This window comes from Camelus ferus, chromosome 3 (assembly GCF_009834535.1).
Source record: "Camelus ferus isolate YT-003-E chromosome 3, BCGSAC_Cfer_1.0, whole genome shotgun sequence".
Lineage (NCBI taxonomy): Eukaryota > Metazoa > Chordata > Mammalia > Artiodactyla > Camelidae > Camelus > Camelus ferus.
Window position 1 is genome coordinate 60,341,699 of NC_045698.1, and position 15,280 is coordinate 60,356,978.

At 34.3% G+C, this 15,280-nt stretch overlaps 1 long non-coding RNA gene across 1 annotated transcript in view; it reads right to left on the reverse strand.

The window, feature by feature from the left end:
* The window catches only part of LOC116662232, a 275,084-nt gene that overhangs the window by 63,249 nt on the left and 196,555 nt on the right, over window positions 1-15,280 (reverse strand). The window lies entirely within an intron of this gene.

Here is a 15,280-nt window from a genome sequence, read left to right on the forward strand (position 1 = left end):
AATTAGGGAATTTAATTTAAGTGAGAGGAAGAACAGAGGTATATATATCAACCCTATTTAATGCAGACAGAAAAACAGGCAGAAATGGAGATTACAGAGTCAGTTTAGAACAGACATAATGAAGGCCATTTACATTTGATGTAATAGATGTTTAGAATACTGATGACCCACATGGTAAATTCTGAGGTTACTGACAGTTGGAGTATTTAAATACCAACTTTTGAGCTGTCTTTGTTTTAATAAGTATCTACTCAATGATAAATATAAATAATCATGAAGGAGTTAAACCAAAATTTTACCAATCAGGTAATTGAACGTCAGGCCCTAAACCAATTAGGATGTGATCTAATCAACAGTGCCTCAGTAATGGGTGCTCTGATTCCCCTAATGAACTACTTTGAAGGTTAATTCTAAGTACAGAAAGTCCACGGTCATCATTATTAGTGCAGGGAGAGGGAAGCAAAAACTGGGCTTTGACATTTATCATCAACAGTGGAATACAAATGCACGAATCCTTTTCCTTTATCGATCTTTATGTAGTAATCATGAAAGATACCTTTAGAAGTCATTTGGCTTGTCAACCAGGCAATAGTGCATTTAATCCAAACTAAAAAAGAAATTACTTGGAAAAGAAAGACTCCAAGAAGAGGAATAGCAGACATATGCTCAAACTGTGAGATTTCAAATGGTATGTCATAAGATACATCTAATCACACATATAGAAGGGATCCATTTCTTTGTGGAAAAGAAAAATCAAAGATATTTAAGCACCAGATTAGTGCATAGAGATACTACAAATGTTTTACAAAGCCAGGTAAAGAAATGGAGTCTAAATTAACTTACAGTCAGATTTTTCTATTCAAACAAAAATCCACCAGGAAAGACTGATGTCTGTTAGATCTTGCCATTTTGTTAACAGGGGGTCACAAGTCCTAGCAATTACCTGATTTTGAATAACATTCAAGAACAGATTGGTAATCTTGGACCTAACGCCTAAGTGAGAACAATAAAAACAGTCTTCAGCTGCCATCATATAACTTCTTCATTATCACACAGCAGATGATATTTATTTTTCTGTTTCATTTTTTGCTTTCTAACCTGAACCACAGGCCAGATTCTCCTCCTCTGTAACTCTGCAGGGATTCTTTGGTTGGTACCTTTTGTGTGATTCTGCTTGGCATTCTACATATGGCTCATTCTCCTGGGTTTCAATATATTTCTTGACTTTTACCTGCAGACCTTAATGGAGTTCAGCATTGGAATAAGGGGTAGTTTTATCAGCAGGAAACATCTAGAGATATTATGGGTGTGAAGCAATAATAACTAAGTTTAAATTTCATAAGTTGAGGGGGGAGGAGAATTTTCTTTGAAGAATGAATTTTATCATTTTGCAATTCAAATGACAATGTATTGCTACAGTATAGCAATTGCTCCCTAGATTAAAATAGTCTAGTTACAGTAATTTTTGACATCATTTCAAAAATGGTGTAGCGAAGATGAATGACCAAATTCTAATCTTTGCAGCCTGAGATTTCTCAAAAACAAAGTTGGATCTCTATATTGCCCAAATTACAATAACCCAGGCCTCTTGTCTAAGAAATATAATTCCTGAAACAAGGATAAAATTAAATTCCTCCAATATTTGTTTAAAAATGTGGTTTTGGGATTTCGTTTTGTTTTGTTTTTAATGTTCCAGGTGTTTCACATAATGTCTGCATGAGGTGGTCATGCACTCGGGAAGTGCCAGACAACCTTGACATAACCTTCAAGAGACAATCACTTACTCTGAACATTTGTAATATTTCCAACCATTACTTTTTTCAGCTCCCTTTGATGATTCATGCTAAGGGTAGAAAACCGGAAGGGATATTTTCCTTCAGAGCCACAAAAATAACCAAAATGTACTTTTCTTTCAGCCATATATTTCAACATGCATAAGTTCTCTGGCTGATATTTCTTGCCATTTGGTCCAACTATACTTCCTGAAGACACTGTATGAAAAGAACTAGTCTAATTTAAGAAGGAATCTGTCCCTGGTAAAACAATACATACAAAAAGGAAAAAAGAAATCATCCAATTTAGCCAACTTCCTTAAAGCCTTGATCTTAGAATCTGGTTTTAAAATAGCAAACTTAAACAAAAGTTACTATCTGAGTCATTTTGTTCTCAGTACATTTAGGATTGTTTTATAAAAAAATATTGTCTATTTACATTAATTTTAAGGTCAAAGAAACTTATGTAACCTAAATAGATCTCTTCTACATGCATAGCCTTAAGAATACATAATTATCTTTGTCATCAAAATTTTCATTAAGTTCATTTTCAACAAGATTTAGCATAATTTTTTCAAAGATTAAGATGTATGTGGCCTCCCCAAAGTGTAAAAAGTTAAAATATTCTGAAAATAACTTAATTTACAACATATGTGTTCCTTGTGCACGGGTAGGTAGGAAACTCTACGTAACAAATCTGCTGTTCTCTACTGTAATTTAAATCACCTCTTTTGGAGAGTATTTGAATTTTAAGAATAGACTAAAATTCATATACACTCAAAGGAGGTAAAGTACATATTTACAGACTTCACTACTGTGTTCAGATGGCAGTAACTACTGGGACAAACATTCTGAGCCATGGAATCTGCTCAACTGAGAATGGTATCATGATCAGAACTAAGAATTACAACACAAAACATGCTGAAATTATCATAAATTATTAACATTTCTGACTCTGATTCAATAAGCCTATTATTTTACTGGAAATGGAGATAAAATGAGGAGAAAAGCATAACAAAAGTATTTAAAGAGGTAAATGTCATTTACTTTCAATATTTGTAATAGTATTATTGGCTAGGTATTTGTTATATATGGGAAAATACAGCAATTAATTTTAGATCAGTAGTTCTTAAAGTTTGGTTTCTGGACCAGCAATTGCAACATCTCCTAGAAACCTGCTGGAAATGCAAATTCTCAGGTCCCCACCTCAGATCTATCAAATCAGAGAAACTCTGGGAATGCGCCCAGCAAACTAGACTTCCAGGTGATTCTGATGCATACTCAAGCTGAGAAACAGTGTTCTAGATAACCATTTTTAGGATGTACTGAACTGAAATATAGACAGAGCCACAAAATATTTGCATATGCAATAAGTAAAAAACAAATTTATATAGTGCTTTGCAAATTATAAAGTACTTTCAAATGCATTAATCTCATTTGATTTCTCAATGTTATTGTTTGATGAACTATGGAAGAACTCGTACTTCTATTTTACAGGACTAAATTGAGTATGAAAGAGGTTAAGTAAAATCCTCAGTCTCAGAAAGCTAGTTAATAGATTGGAACCCAGATCTTCAGGCAGTAAAACATGTATGCTGCTACTCAGTAAAGAAAGAGTTGATTAGAATTAGCAGAGATTCAGAGATTATTTGTTTAACAACATTCACTGGCATCCAAACTATGTTGTAAGCTCTTTAAAATTTTTTTATTAAGTAGCATCCACAAATGCAAAAGTCTTACAAAGATACACTGTACACATCCATTCTAAAAAGATATTCAAAGTAAGCTCTATCTCTGACCAAAGTCAAATTAAATAAATTCTCAAACTACTGAAGTCCTAGTTAATGTTTTTACCAATAAATTAGAATAATCATTCATTTTTGTTCCTGTTGGGGGGAAAAAAAACTTAAGGGCTCCATACAGCCTCTGAGAATTCTGTTTTCATAAAGGTGCAAAGAAGAAATAAGGTGTAAATACGTGGGAATTCAGCCAATTATTTCTGAGTATTAATTCTCCAATTCTATAATTTTTGTTTTCTAAGTGGAAAATAGATTCTAGATATTCTTCACAAAGTGTTTTTCTAAAGTGAGAAGGATCTGCTTCTTATCATCAACTGAGTGTATCTCTTCCAAAACTTTAATAATCATAGTCATTTATTCTAAAATGATTTATATCATGACCCAATCTCTTTTTATGGACTCTTCACAATTTTGAAAGAAGAATTTAAGGATGTTAACAAACTTGACACATTTTCAATTCAGATTAACACTACTCAAGACATAGGCACAAATCGTGTTTGTTTTGTAAAACTAATACATCACAGAATCTGTGAGAATGTCTGATATCTATAGAAAGATCAAAGCAAAATGCTGGGGAAACATATTTCTGACTATTGCAGATGTTCTCAGATCCAATAGCATCTCTAGAAAAAAATGTGTGTGAGAAGTTTCTTTGAATGACACAAGAGCATACTTTAAAACTCTAGCCCACAATGTCTCATACTGGGATCTCAGAGTACATTCTGGAGAATTAGAAGGTCCATAAGAAAATTTTTTGTGTATTATTTGTAATTTTGATGACAAACTTCAAAAATCTCACCAAATCTCTTTGAAGTGATTATTCACAACTAAATGAAGACAATGTTTTCAAAGAATGAACATGTATTTCTTAAGTCATTCCTTCTCAAACTAGGGTTCAGGGATGCACCTCCAAATAAGTTACAAGAATATTTTTTTTCTTTTAAAAAGGGTCTGTTCCTCATCCACATTTGAGAAACAACAATCCTAGCAACTTATTCACTGCCTTAAATCGGTTCAACCCGAAAAAAAGAAACAAACTCTCCACTAGGAAGCTTAAATAAATGGAAACATTATCTTGAAAGCACAGAGAACACAGTGACAGTGGCTCAGTCTAGCTGTATTTTCATGCAGTGTCAGTAGAGCCATTTTGACCAACCTCGAGTGATGTACCAGTGCAACAAGATAGGAGCATCCACCCCAACCACGGAAGAATATTTTATCTCTAAAAATGTTTAAATTTGGTTGTAATATAAGTCAGACTGGTTTTACTTGGTTTTATTACTGTTTTTAAATCCTTTATAGACATGTCTCCTCTTATTAGTTGTGCCTGGGCTGAACTGCACCCACTGACCAGCCATGGTACATCACTTCTGATTTTACAACATATGCAATGCAATGACTCAAACCAGCAATTCAACAGATAAAAACCCTCAGCGGTAAAGTAAGTTCACCATCTGAAGATAATCTTTAAAATAATCCAATAGTGTAAACATTTAAAAACTCCATGGATGAGGAATATGGCTGGGGGTTAGGGAGAACATATGTTAAAACAAAGAAAATATAAAAGAAATTCAGTATTCTCTGTAATTGTCTACAATTTACCACTACTTCTTAATTTTGCCCTATTCTCAGTGATTTCATTTGTAACTGAAAACCCTTGTCAGGTTTGGTTTTTTTTAAGTAGAAAATCAGGCCTTCTCTGAATATCAAAATCTAGTCAGTCAGCCAGATTTCTCAGTATCTGAGAAGAGTTACAACGATATAAAGGAAGGAACTCCAATGCTGAATTACAACTAGACGTATCAGTGTGGATAGATGGATGGATAGATAGATAAAGAAAGAGATATAGCTTTGTTTACATGTGTGAGTATATGTTAATATGTGTGATGTGTCTTCTGAAACAATCTAGAAGCAGTAAGTCAGTAGTGAAGGCCACATCTAGCATCCACACTTTGGTTTCCAAATATTCTATACTAATAGGAAACAGAGCTTCTTGGGAAATTGACTGATACCATGGTTGGGGCTGGGAAAATATAAAAAATGTTCTTAGAATATCTTTGAATCCAGAAAGAAAGAAATTAAATGTCTCTGCCTCTCAAATAAGGACATACCAAAATATACCACAAAAAATCAGTTTGAACAAGTTCCTACTGGCTAAACTGGGACAAATTGTACATTGAAATAATGTTATTTACAGTTTAGAATTCAATGAATTAAATGAATAAGAATCCATGAGGCCATTCTAATATAAATAAGTAAATAAATAACTAAAAGGGGGGGGGGGGAATCGTATCTTTACAGAAAAATGCCAGCTAATGAGTGTAGGAAAAAATAAGGAATTAGTAATTCACTATGTGGAAATATTCATTCTAATATTTGATTCAGGCACAAATCATCAATGGATACGAAAGTTAGAGAGTGAATATTTGATGAGACAGGATATTTACAAAGTCTCAAAGTATCTCTCCACAAGATACTTGCTAATTATGAAGGGGGAAATAGTAACTTTATGGGAGAAACCTGGCAGACACCACCTTAACCAAATGATCAAAGTTAATTCATCAGTAATGGCACAAGTGGTCATGTGCCTCCTGAGAAGGACATAACATCACTCCTGTGATATTCCTACTAAAAATGTATAACCTGAATCTAATCATGAAGAAATGTCAGACAAACCAAAATGGAGAGACATGCTACAAAATAATTAGTCTGTACACTTCAAAATGTCATGGCCATGAAAAGACAAAGAAACACTGGAAACCGTTTCAGAAAAAAGGAGACTAAAGAGATATGTCAATTAAATACAACATGAAATCCTGGACCAGAAAAATACAACAACAACAAAAAACTGCTATAAACAATATTACTAGTAAAATTGAAAATATCTGAATAAGTTCTTTGCTATTACTTATCATATATTCACTTTTTATTACAATAATATTGTACTGCAGGAAATAAAAAAAGTTTTCCTCAAACCTCACAAATTCTTTGGCTGCATCTGAAAATTAAATTGACAGAGATAAATTAACAGGAGAAGAGCTTACAAATGTTATTGAATTTTAACATGTACATGGGAGCCTTCACAAGACAATCGATCTGAAGAAGTGACCAGAACAGAAACCTTTTATAAAATTTAGATAAAGAAACAATAAACTTGTGAGAATTTACAAGAAAAGGGATTTGGGCTAGGGATAGTAAATGGTGAAGAATTAGCTAAGAAGATAAGTTTTAGTTTAACAAGATCTACTAATTCCTCTGGCTATAAAAATGTCTTTCCTCCTCCAGGTACAGGGAGAGTACCTTTCACATGGGAGATTTACCTCCTCTCAAGGAAGAAGGAAGAAGGGGCAGGAGAGGGGGTGGCAAAAGATTGGTGTGACTTTCCTGCTTCTACTCTTTTCCCAACTCCTTCTGTTTAAGATATTCAATATGCCAAGTTGCCGTATTTTGTGATAGCCTGTTCTGAATATCAGTATCAATGCCAATTTCCTAATATATATATATAAATGTACTCTGGTTGTATAAGAGAATATTCTCTCTCTCCCCTTCTCCCTCTTTTTTTTTTTTTTTTTCTTTCAGAAATACACATGGAAGCATTTAGATGTAAAGTGGTAACATATCTGCACTCAGTTTAAGTGGGTGGGAGAAGGATTACCACTCAGGAAAGCTAGATAAAGGTTAAATACTTGTACTATTTTTTTCCCTACATTTTTGCAATTTTTAAATTATTTTTAAAAAGGAAGTTAAAAGAAAACATGTCCCTCCAAATTGGTTGAAATGTAGACGATGGCACAGAAAATTCATCTCAGAGATTAAAGTATAATCCCAGGAGATAATGATGTTATTGTCAGCTTCCATAGGGAAGCAAGAACAAAGGTGCCTTAATCCTCTCTATCAAGGAGAACGATCTACTGGGAAATGTAAAATTAGCATTGAATTAGAAAATGAAAAATGCAAAGACATATTGAGAAAGCATCTTGCCCTTTAAAATGTATTTAAACATCTAAATCTAATGAAACAACATCCTGGCAAACTGAAAGGTATTTCTAAAGTTATCTTGGAAGAGCAACTTAGTCAACAACTGCAGATATGAAAGTCAATCTATCCTTGGCAAATTCAAAGAGACCACAGAATCAGAGAGATGTACCTGCATGCTACTTAGGAAACAAGCAAACATCTTCAAACTGAGAAAGTTAAGTTTGACCTTACACAGATAGAATTCTGGAATTGATTTTCAAATATTTGGGTTATGAGAACTTAAGAAAAAGTGATAATGACTACAAGGATCACTAAGATCAAACAAAGTGGAACTAACCTCATTTCTTTTTCTGAGAAATTCAGTAGACATGCAGGTCAAGATGCAAGTCAGTATATGTTTTGCTACCAGAAAGCCACTGGCAACTTTTCACAACAAATCATGAACAAAATAGAAGGCTATGCCTCCTACACTGTTGGTGGGAATGTAATTGGGTACAGCCATTATGGAAAACAGTACAGAGATTCTTTAAAAAACTGAAAATAGACTTACCATATGGCCCAGCAATTGTCTTCTGGGCATATATCTGGAGGAGACTCTAATTCAGAAAGATACATGCACCCCAATGTTGACGACAGCACTATTTACAATAGCCAAGTAATGGAAGCAACCTAAATGTCTATCAACAGATGACTGGATAAAGAAGTTGTGATTATATATATGCAATGGAATATTATTCAGCCATAAAAGAATAAAATAATGCCACCTGCAGCAACATGGATATACCTGGAGATTGTCATACTAAGTGAAGTAAGCCAGAAAGAGAACAAAAATACCAAATGATATCACTTATATGTGGAATCTAAAAAAAAAAAAAAAAAAAAAAAAAGACACAAATGAACTTATTTACAAAACAGAAACAGACTCACAGACAGAGAAGCTTATGGTAACCAGGGGAAAGAAGTAGGTAGAGTGATAAATCGGGAGTTTGAGATTTGTAATACTAGCTGCATATATAAAATAGACAACCAGGTCCTACTGTATAGCACAGGAAACTATATTCAATACCTTATAATAGCTTATAATGAAAAAGAATATGAAAATAAATACAAATGTATAACTGAACCACTATTCTGAACAACAGAAAGTAACACAACATTGCAAACCAACTATATATTAAAAAAAAAAAAAAAAGTAGAAGTGTATGGACTGGCCACACATTCTAAAACAGTTGATAGGAACTTGGTTTAAAATTATTTAGATCTTTATTTCAAAGTGTGTTCAAACTGGAGGGTATGATCTCCTATTGTAGAAGATTCCATCCTGCTCAGAAAGTATAATGCTTGAAAGGCAAATACGCCAAATTTATTGGGCATGGCTTCCGAATCAAATTTCAGAAGCAGAAATGAAGAATATTTTCACAAGTTGGAATTGATGATTGACATAAGAAGGCTACCGACTCAGTAAATTTTGTTTGATTATAAAATACAGAAAATTTGGAAATTATTGAAAATGTAAAAATAAAATATAATGACCAACACACAGAGACTGATATCACTAGTATTTGGATGAGTTTTCTTCTTGTGTATATATGCATGTATGTGTATTTTTAAGTGAAAACAAACTGCATGTTCATTTATTACTTCATTTAGCAAACATGTACAGCTTATCTGTCAGTGCCTGGCACTAATCTAGGCATTGGGGACAGTTACCTATAAGTAGTATAGATAAAAACTCTTGAACTCATGAAAGTTACTCTAGATAGAACTGGGTATTTCTTCACTTAAAATTACAATGAAAGCAACCTTTATGTCATTAAATATTTTTGACAATAGTAGTAAACAGCTTAGCAATTAATTTCAAATTTTGTCATAAAAAACACTGAACAATTTTGTGTATAAATCATAAATCTCATTTTCCATTTATTTCCCATATATATTTCCTGGATCATATGATCAACTCTTCCTCTATAGTTTCCAATTAGTTTCTGTAAAGATTGCAACTGTTTATACTAAAACAAGTGATAAACGGATGCAGGAAGAATAATTCTTCGACAAGATAAACCTTAATATGGGGAAAATATAAAAAGAAAAGTTGAGTCAGTCTCTCTCCACCAACCGTACCCCCCAACACATCCAACCACATGATGGAGGAATTGTTGACCTAATTGTACTGCATCTTTATTTCAAAATCTAAAGCTTTCAGATAATAAGTAAATAATGACCAACACTGAAGTATATGTAGAAAAAAGTAATCTTAAGAGAAAGCATGTGTTCAAATGTGGGAGTTAACAGTTTTATTGTTTTTTAAATGTAAAAAATCCCTCTCATATTTGAGTGCACATTTTGAAAGAGATACTGACATGCAAAGGCTTTTGGGGAAGATAGTGACCAGAAACAGAATAGAATTTTAAATTATACTGTGTCAGCAAAAGTTGAAACAAGGATATTTATATTTACAAGCACAGTTTTCTTTCTCACCGTTGTCAAAAAAAGAATGTGTAACAGAACAGACTAACGTGATATTCTAGGGCCATGACCTAATATAGCCTCCATTTCTGATAGAATCTTAATAATTAAATCATTATTGAGTTTATGTATAAATGAGTGAGTGAATGAATGAATGACCAAATGAGCAAAACTGATGGCGTAAAATGAACAGAAGTTCCAAAATACATGCTTTTAGTCAACACAAGGATTTACTTTCTAATTACTAGGGTTTGCCAACAAAGAAAGGAATGCCTCAAGCAATAGTGAGCACCTTTTTCAAGTGTGGAGAAGAAAACGGGGAGACAGAGATGGGTCAGCATCCAGCCAAATATTCAGTAAGGCTACTTTTACTTGTATGATTCATAAATTCTACTAAATGAGACAAACATACTATCATTTGGGGAACCAAAAAGGAATAAATGGAATTAAATGGAAGCTGAAAGACAGAAATTCTGATTTCAAGCCTGAGGTGAAGTCAGTAGGCTGAAGAAGAGATGACTGTGAAAATCAGAGTACTTGAAAGCATGCTTCAAATGAGAAACCTGAGTGTCAGAAGCTTAGAGTCTAAACATCTTTTAAAGTAAGCTAGATCTGTTTATACCACTTTTTTTGGTTTCAGAATTGATTCATAAATTTGAATGTGATATTTGGCCAAAATATTGAATGAATAGAAAATGTTAGTGAAGTATATTTCATTCATATTCAAATTCAGGGGTGTGGGTAATAATACTCAATAAATATGACAATAAACAGTATTTCATTATTATCAGCACTCATCAGTTAAACATAGCTGGCTGAAGAGATTAAGTTATTCTAGAGAATGGATATAATTGAGATAAGAATCTTCCTCTAAACTTTTATACCTAATACATTAACTGCAGTCAGGTTTCCAGCCAAATTAATCAAACAGATATATAAACTATTTAAGACATTTGAGTGGGAGAGCCAGAGCCACTCTTTCTAGGCTCAGTCTGCCAAAAACCATTGGAGGCGTCTCTATTTCTAATATTAGATACTACAATTGGACCTCCGCCTCCTGTCTCCAGATAACTACTCAGTAGGGCCGACTTTCTCTCAGCTTATGTGAAGACAGAGGAGAACAAGATGTGTGACATTCTGGGATTTTGCCAGAATTCAGTGGGTGGCAGAACCAAGGCTGAAGGCCAAGGGACAAATCCACTAGCTGCACAAAACACACCCTCATGCTTTTGTTGATTGAAGTGTCATATTATTTTTTTCTGAGCGTGAGGGTATGGAGAAAATATCTGCTTTTTAAAAGTGTCTCTCCCAGAAAAATAGTTCCAAGTTGAGGCTGGTTTACTGGTGGGGAGGGCGGGAGGGGGAAAACAACTAAAATAAAAAGCTTAGCTGTAGTTCATTAACTTTAATTGGTTTTGTTGCCTCTCCTCAGGTTTCCTGGATCTTTCAGCTATCTCCTCCCCCAGCTCTCTGCTTCCCCTTCTTCTACCTCTCGCCTCCTCCCCCTCCAATCTGGCTTTCCCTCCTTCCTGGCAGCATTTTTAGCTTTAATTTGATAGTAAAAACTGAATCCAAAGTTACAAAATTCTTCAGATTCAACTTCTTTGAAAGAAAATGAAGTTTTGGAAAAAGAATGGATATCCCAACTCATGACCAGCATTCCTCAAAGGCACATGGTCCTCACATGTGGAAGATGCTCTCTGAAGGGGAACTGCGTAATGCCCGAAATCATTCATCTGTTTAAAAATGTCTTTTGGAGGACTTAGTACAGGTACTGTTCTGGGCCCCAGGAGACAAGCAGAGAATAACTCTCCCTTCTCATGCAACTTACAATTCACCAGAAAGACAGACAAAAACAAAAAAACAAATATATTAAAACTTGTTAGTGAAAAATGCTATGAAAAAAACATAAAGCATGAAGGAATTAGAGTGTTGGAGTGCTGCTTTAGAAAGTTTGGTCAACAAAGGCTTCCCTCAGGAAGTGACTCTTGGGCAGACACCTAAAATAAGTGAGAGTACAAACTATGTGATCTTTTGGGGGAATAATCCCAGAAAAGGGAACACACAGCAATATGGAGGCCAATATAGCTGGAGTGAGGTAAACAAGAGGGGCGAGGGAGAAAATTAGGTTAGAAATAAATCAAAGAAAAAAAGAATTAACTGAACAATTTCACACTCACTCCCCACCCCTGGAGAGTTATCTATTTGAATAAGCACTCTATAATAGCCACCAAATCTATCAGGTTCTAAACCACTGCTGTAGTGAAATTTCCTAAGCATTTACTTCTGAAATGCAATGTTTTTTAGATCCCTGCTCCAAAGTCCTCACTTGCATCATCACAAAATTGAAAGTACTTATTGTACAGCCCTAACTCAAAGATGAGGGGCTAATTTGGATTGAGGGTAAAAGGGACAATGAGGCTGAACCTATACCTAGTCCAGATTAATTCCTATGTAATAATAACTGGCCCACCACTAGTTTAGCTAAGTGAATTTGCATGAGCCAAATGTCTCCTCCACCTTTTGTTTCTGCTGCATCTCATAGGGTTTAGAGTTAGTTGATTCAAACATAGCTCAGGATCTTAAAAAAAAAAAAAATATATATATATATATAAATAAATATTGTATATGCACATATATGTATATACACATACATGTATATACATGTACATATTTATGTATTATATACCATGCAAACACATGTATATGAAATATTACATATTCTATACATGTAATATATATACACATTTATCTACATAAATAAAAATGTGTGTGTGTCCCATACCCCCATGCAATGGAAAACAAAAATGGTTGCATTTTATCAGTCATATCTGATATTTCAAACACGGCTATGAAAAATACAAGCAACTGCCTGTTTTAGATCTGCTCAGAATTCCCCACACACACAGATTCTTTTTAAAAACCAAAGCAAAAACAGAAAAGAATTGCTAAATTGATTTTAGGTCCACTGGATGATTTTCATTAGCCTTGACTTATTTTAAGCTCAAAACACACCCAAATGGTAGTCCAACCTGATCTACCCAGGCAGGATTGCACCTAAACTTCAGACTTAATTCAATGCTTCCTAATAGAAGTGGGAGCCAATTTTTGAAGAGAAAAATTGTTTTGGAGAAACAAAATACTACAATAATGACAAGGGAAAGAACATGGCCCTGAAACCAGTAGAACTGAATTTTAAACCTGGTATATGATGATTGGAAAGTCATTTTATTTCTCTGAGTTTTGGGGTCCTCGTCTATACAAGCAATATCAAATTAATGATTTCTAAAAACTATTTAAGATTTTAAATTCTATCATTAAACTTTAGTTTCAAAGATTTGAAATAGATTCTTAGGTAATTAATTCATAAGCAAGGCTTACTATCCTTCAGTGACACCATATCAAACAGAATACTAGTCAAGACTGACAACTGTCCCTTATGAAAAACAGCTTTAGTGTAAGAATAAACAGAAAAGGAAAAGCAAAATCATTAAAGATTTTGAGAAGGAAAAATAAAGAGGGCTAGGAAAATGAAATAAAAACAAAATTCATAGCACAATATAATTTTGTAAGTACCCAAACTAACCACTGGATGCTGAAAGTGGAACAAGGAAAGAGGAAATCTATATACTTCAACACTTGGGAAACAAAGAATTCCTATTAATAATAGTAAAAGTAATGTAAATGAGACACATTTCTCAGGACATTACTAATTCCATTGTCCATGAGAATTCAGGACTTGTGCTCTGTTATAGACTAAATGATTGTGTTCCCCCAAAATTAATATGTTGAGGCCCTAACCTCTAACATGAAGATATTAGGTGATGGGGCCTTTGGGAGATAACTGGCTTTAGATGAGACAATGAGGGTCGAGCTTCCATAATGGGATTACTGCCCTTGTGAGAAGAGAGATTCCAGAGCTTCCTCTCCACTACGTGAGGATAAAAAGAGGCGCCTGTCAGCATGCCAGGAAGATGGCCCTCAACAAGAACCAAGTCTACCACCTTTATCTTGTACATCTCAGCTCCAGACTGTGAGGAATAAATGATAAATCTCTGCTGCTGCAGCCATGTAGTCTATGGTATTGTTACAGCAGACCAAACCTAGACACGCTCATTTGCCACGTGGTTCAGTGAGCAATTGAATGAGAAATGTCATCTATTAAATGAATTTAAACCCAGAGGCCTTATTGGTATTTTCTTTGTTTCTTAGAGAGAGAGAGAAAACAAGAGAGTGATTGAAAGACACTTTGCTAATTCCATTTAAAAAGACAAGGGAGAAGGGAGCAAGAGGAGATTGAGAAGAGACTGCAAGAGGATGACAATACAAGGGCTCCTCTATTTTGTACTCCTTCCCTTCAACATGTTCCCTCATGGACCCAAGAGAGAAACATCAAAGGGCTTTGTATCTTTCTGGTGAAGGAGGAATAGAAGTTAGGTACAGAGACACTAGATTTAGTAAAGGATAAGTGTCCTAATCCAAGAGGACGACGCTTGAGGCTTTCCCCAACCAGAAGACACCCCCTCCCCCTTGAACAAATGGCATACATTTGCCAAAATTAATGTTTGATCTATAACCATATATGAAATAGGAATGTTCACCTAGGTCAGAACTTTTGAAAAATTGAATGACTGGCCAGATGATTTTCAAATAATCCCAAACTACCCTTTCTGTGAATCCATGTCCCCAAGAATTTTCCTTCTTTTTAATCTCAGCCTGACTTATTTGAGAAACAAGATTAATTCTGTTAAAACAAAAAGGAAATCCTGCCATTTACAATTACATGGATGAAACTGGAGGGCATTATGCTAAGTGAAATAAACCAGACCAAAAAAAAAAAAAAGACAAATGCTGCATGGTATCTTATGTGGAATTTTTTAAAAAGTAGTAAAACTCAAAGAATAGATAGAGTGGTAGCTGCCAGGGGCTGGGAGGTAGAGGAAATGGGAAGAAGCTGGTAAAAGGGTACAACTTTCAGTTATAAGATGAATAAGGTCTGAGGATCTAATGTATAATGTGATGAATATAGTTGATAATACTATATTGTATAATTAAAATCTGCTAGTAGAGTAGAACTTAAGTGTTCTAATCAGGGGGAAAAAAGTGAGTATGTGAGATGATGAATACGTTAACTCGATGGTGGGAATCCTTTCACATTTGCACATATATCCAATTACCATGTTGTACACTTCATCTGTCAATTATGCCTCAATAAAGCTTAAAAAAGCAAAAAAAAAGACTCAATAAAAACTTTAAGAAATTATG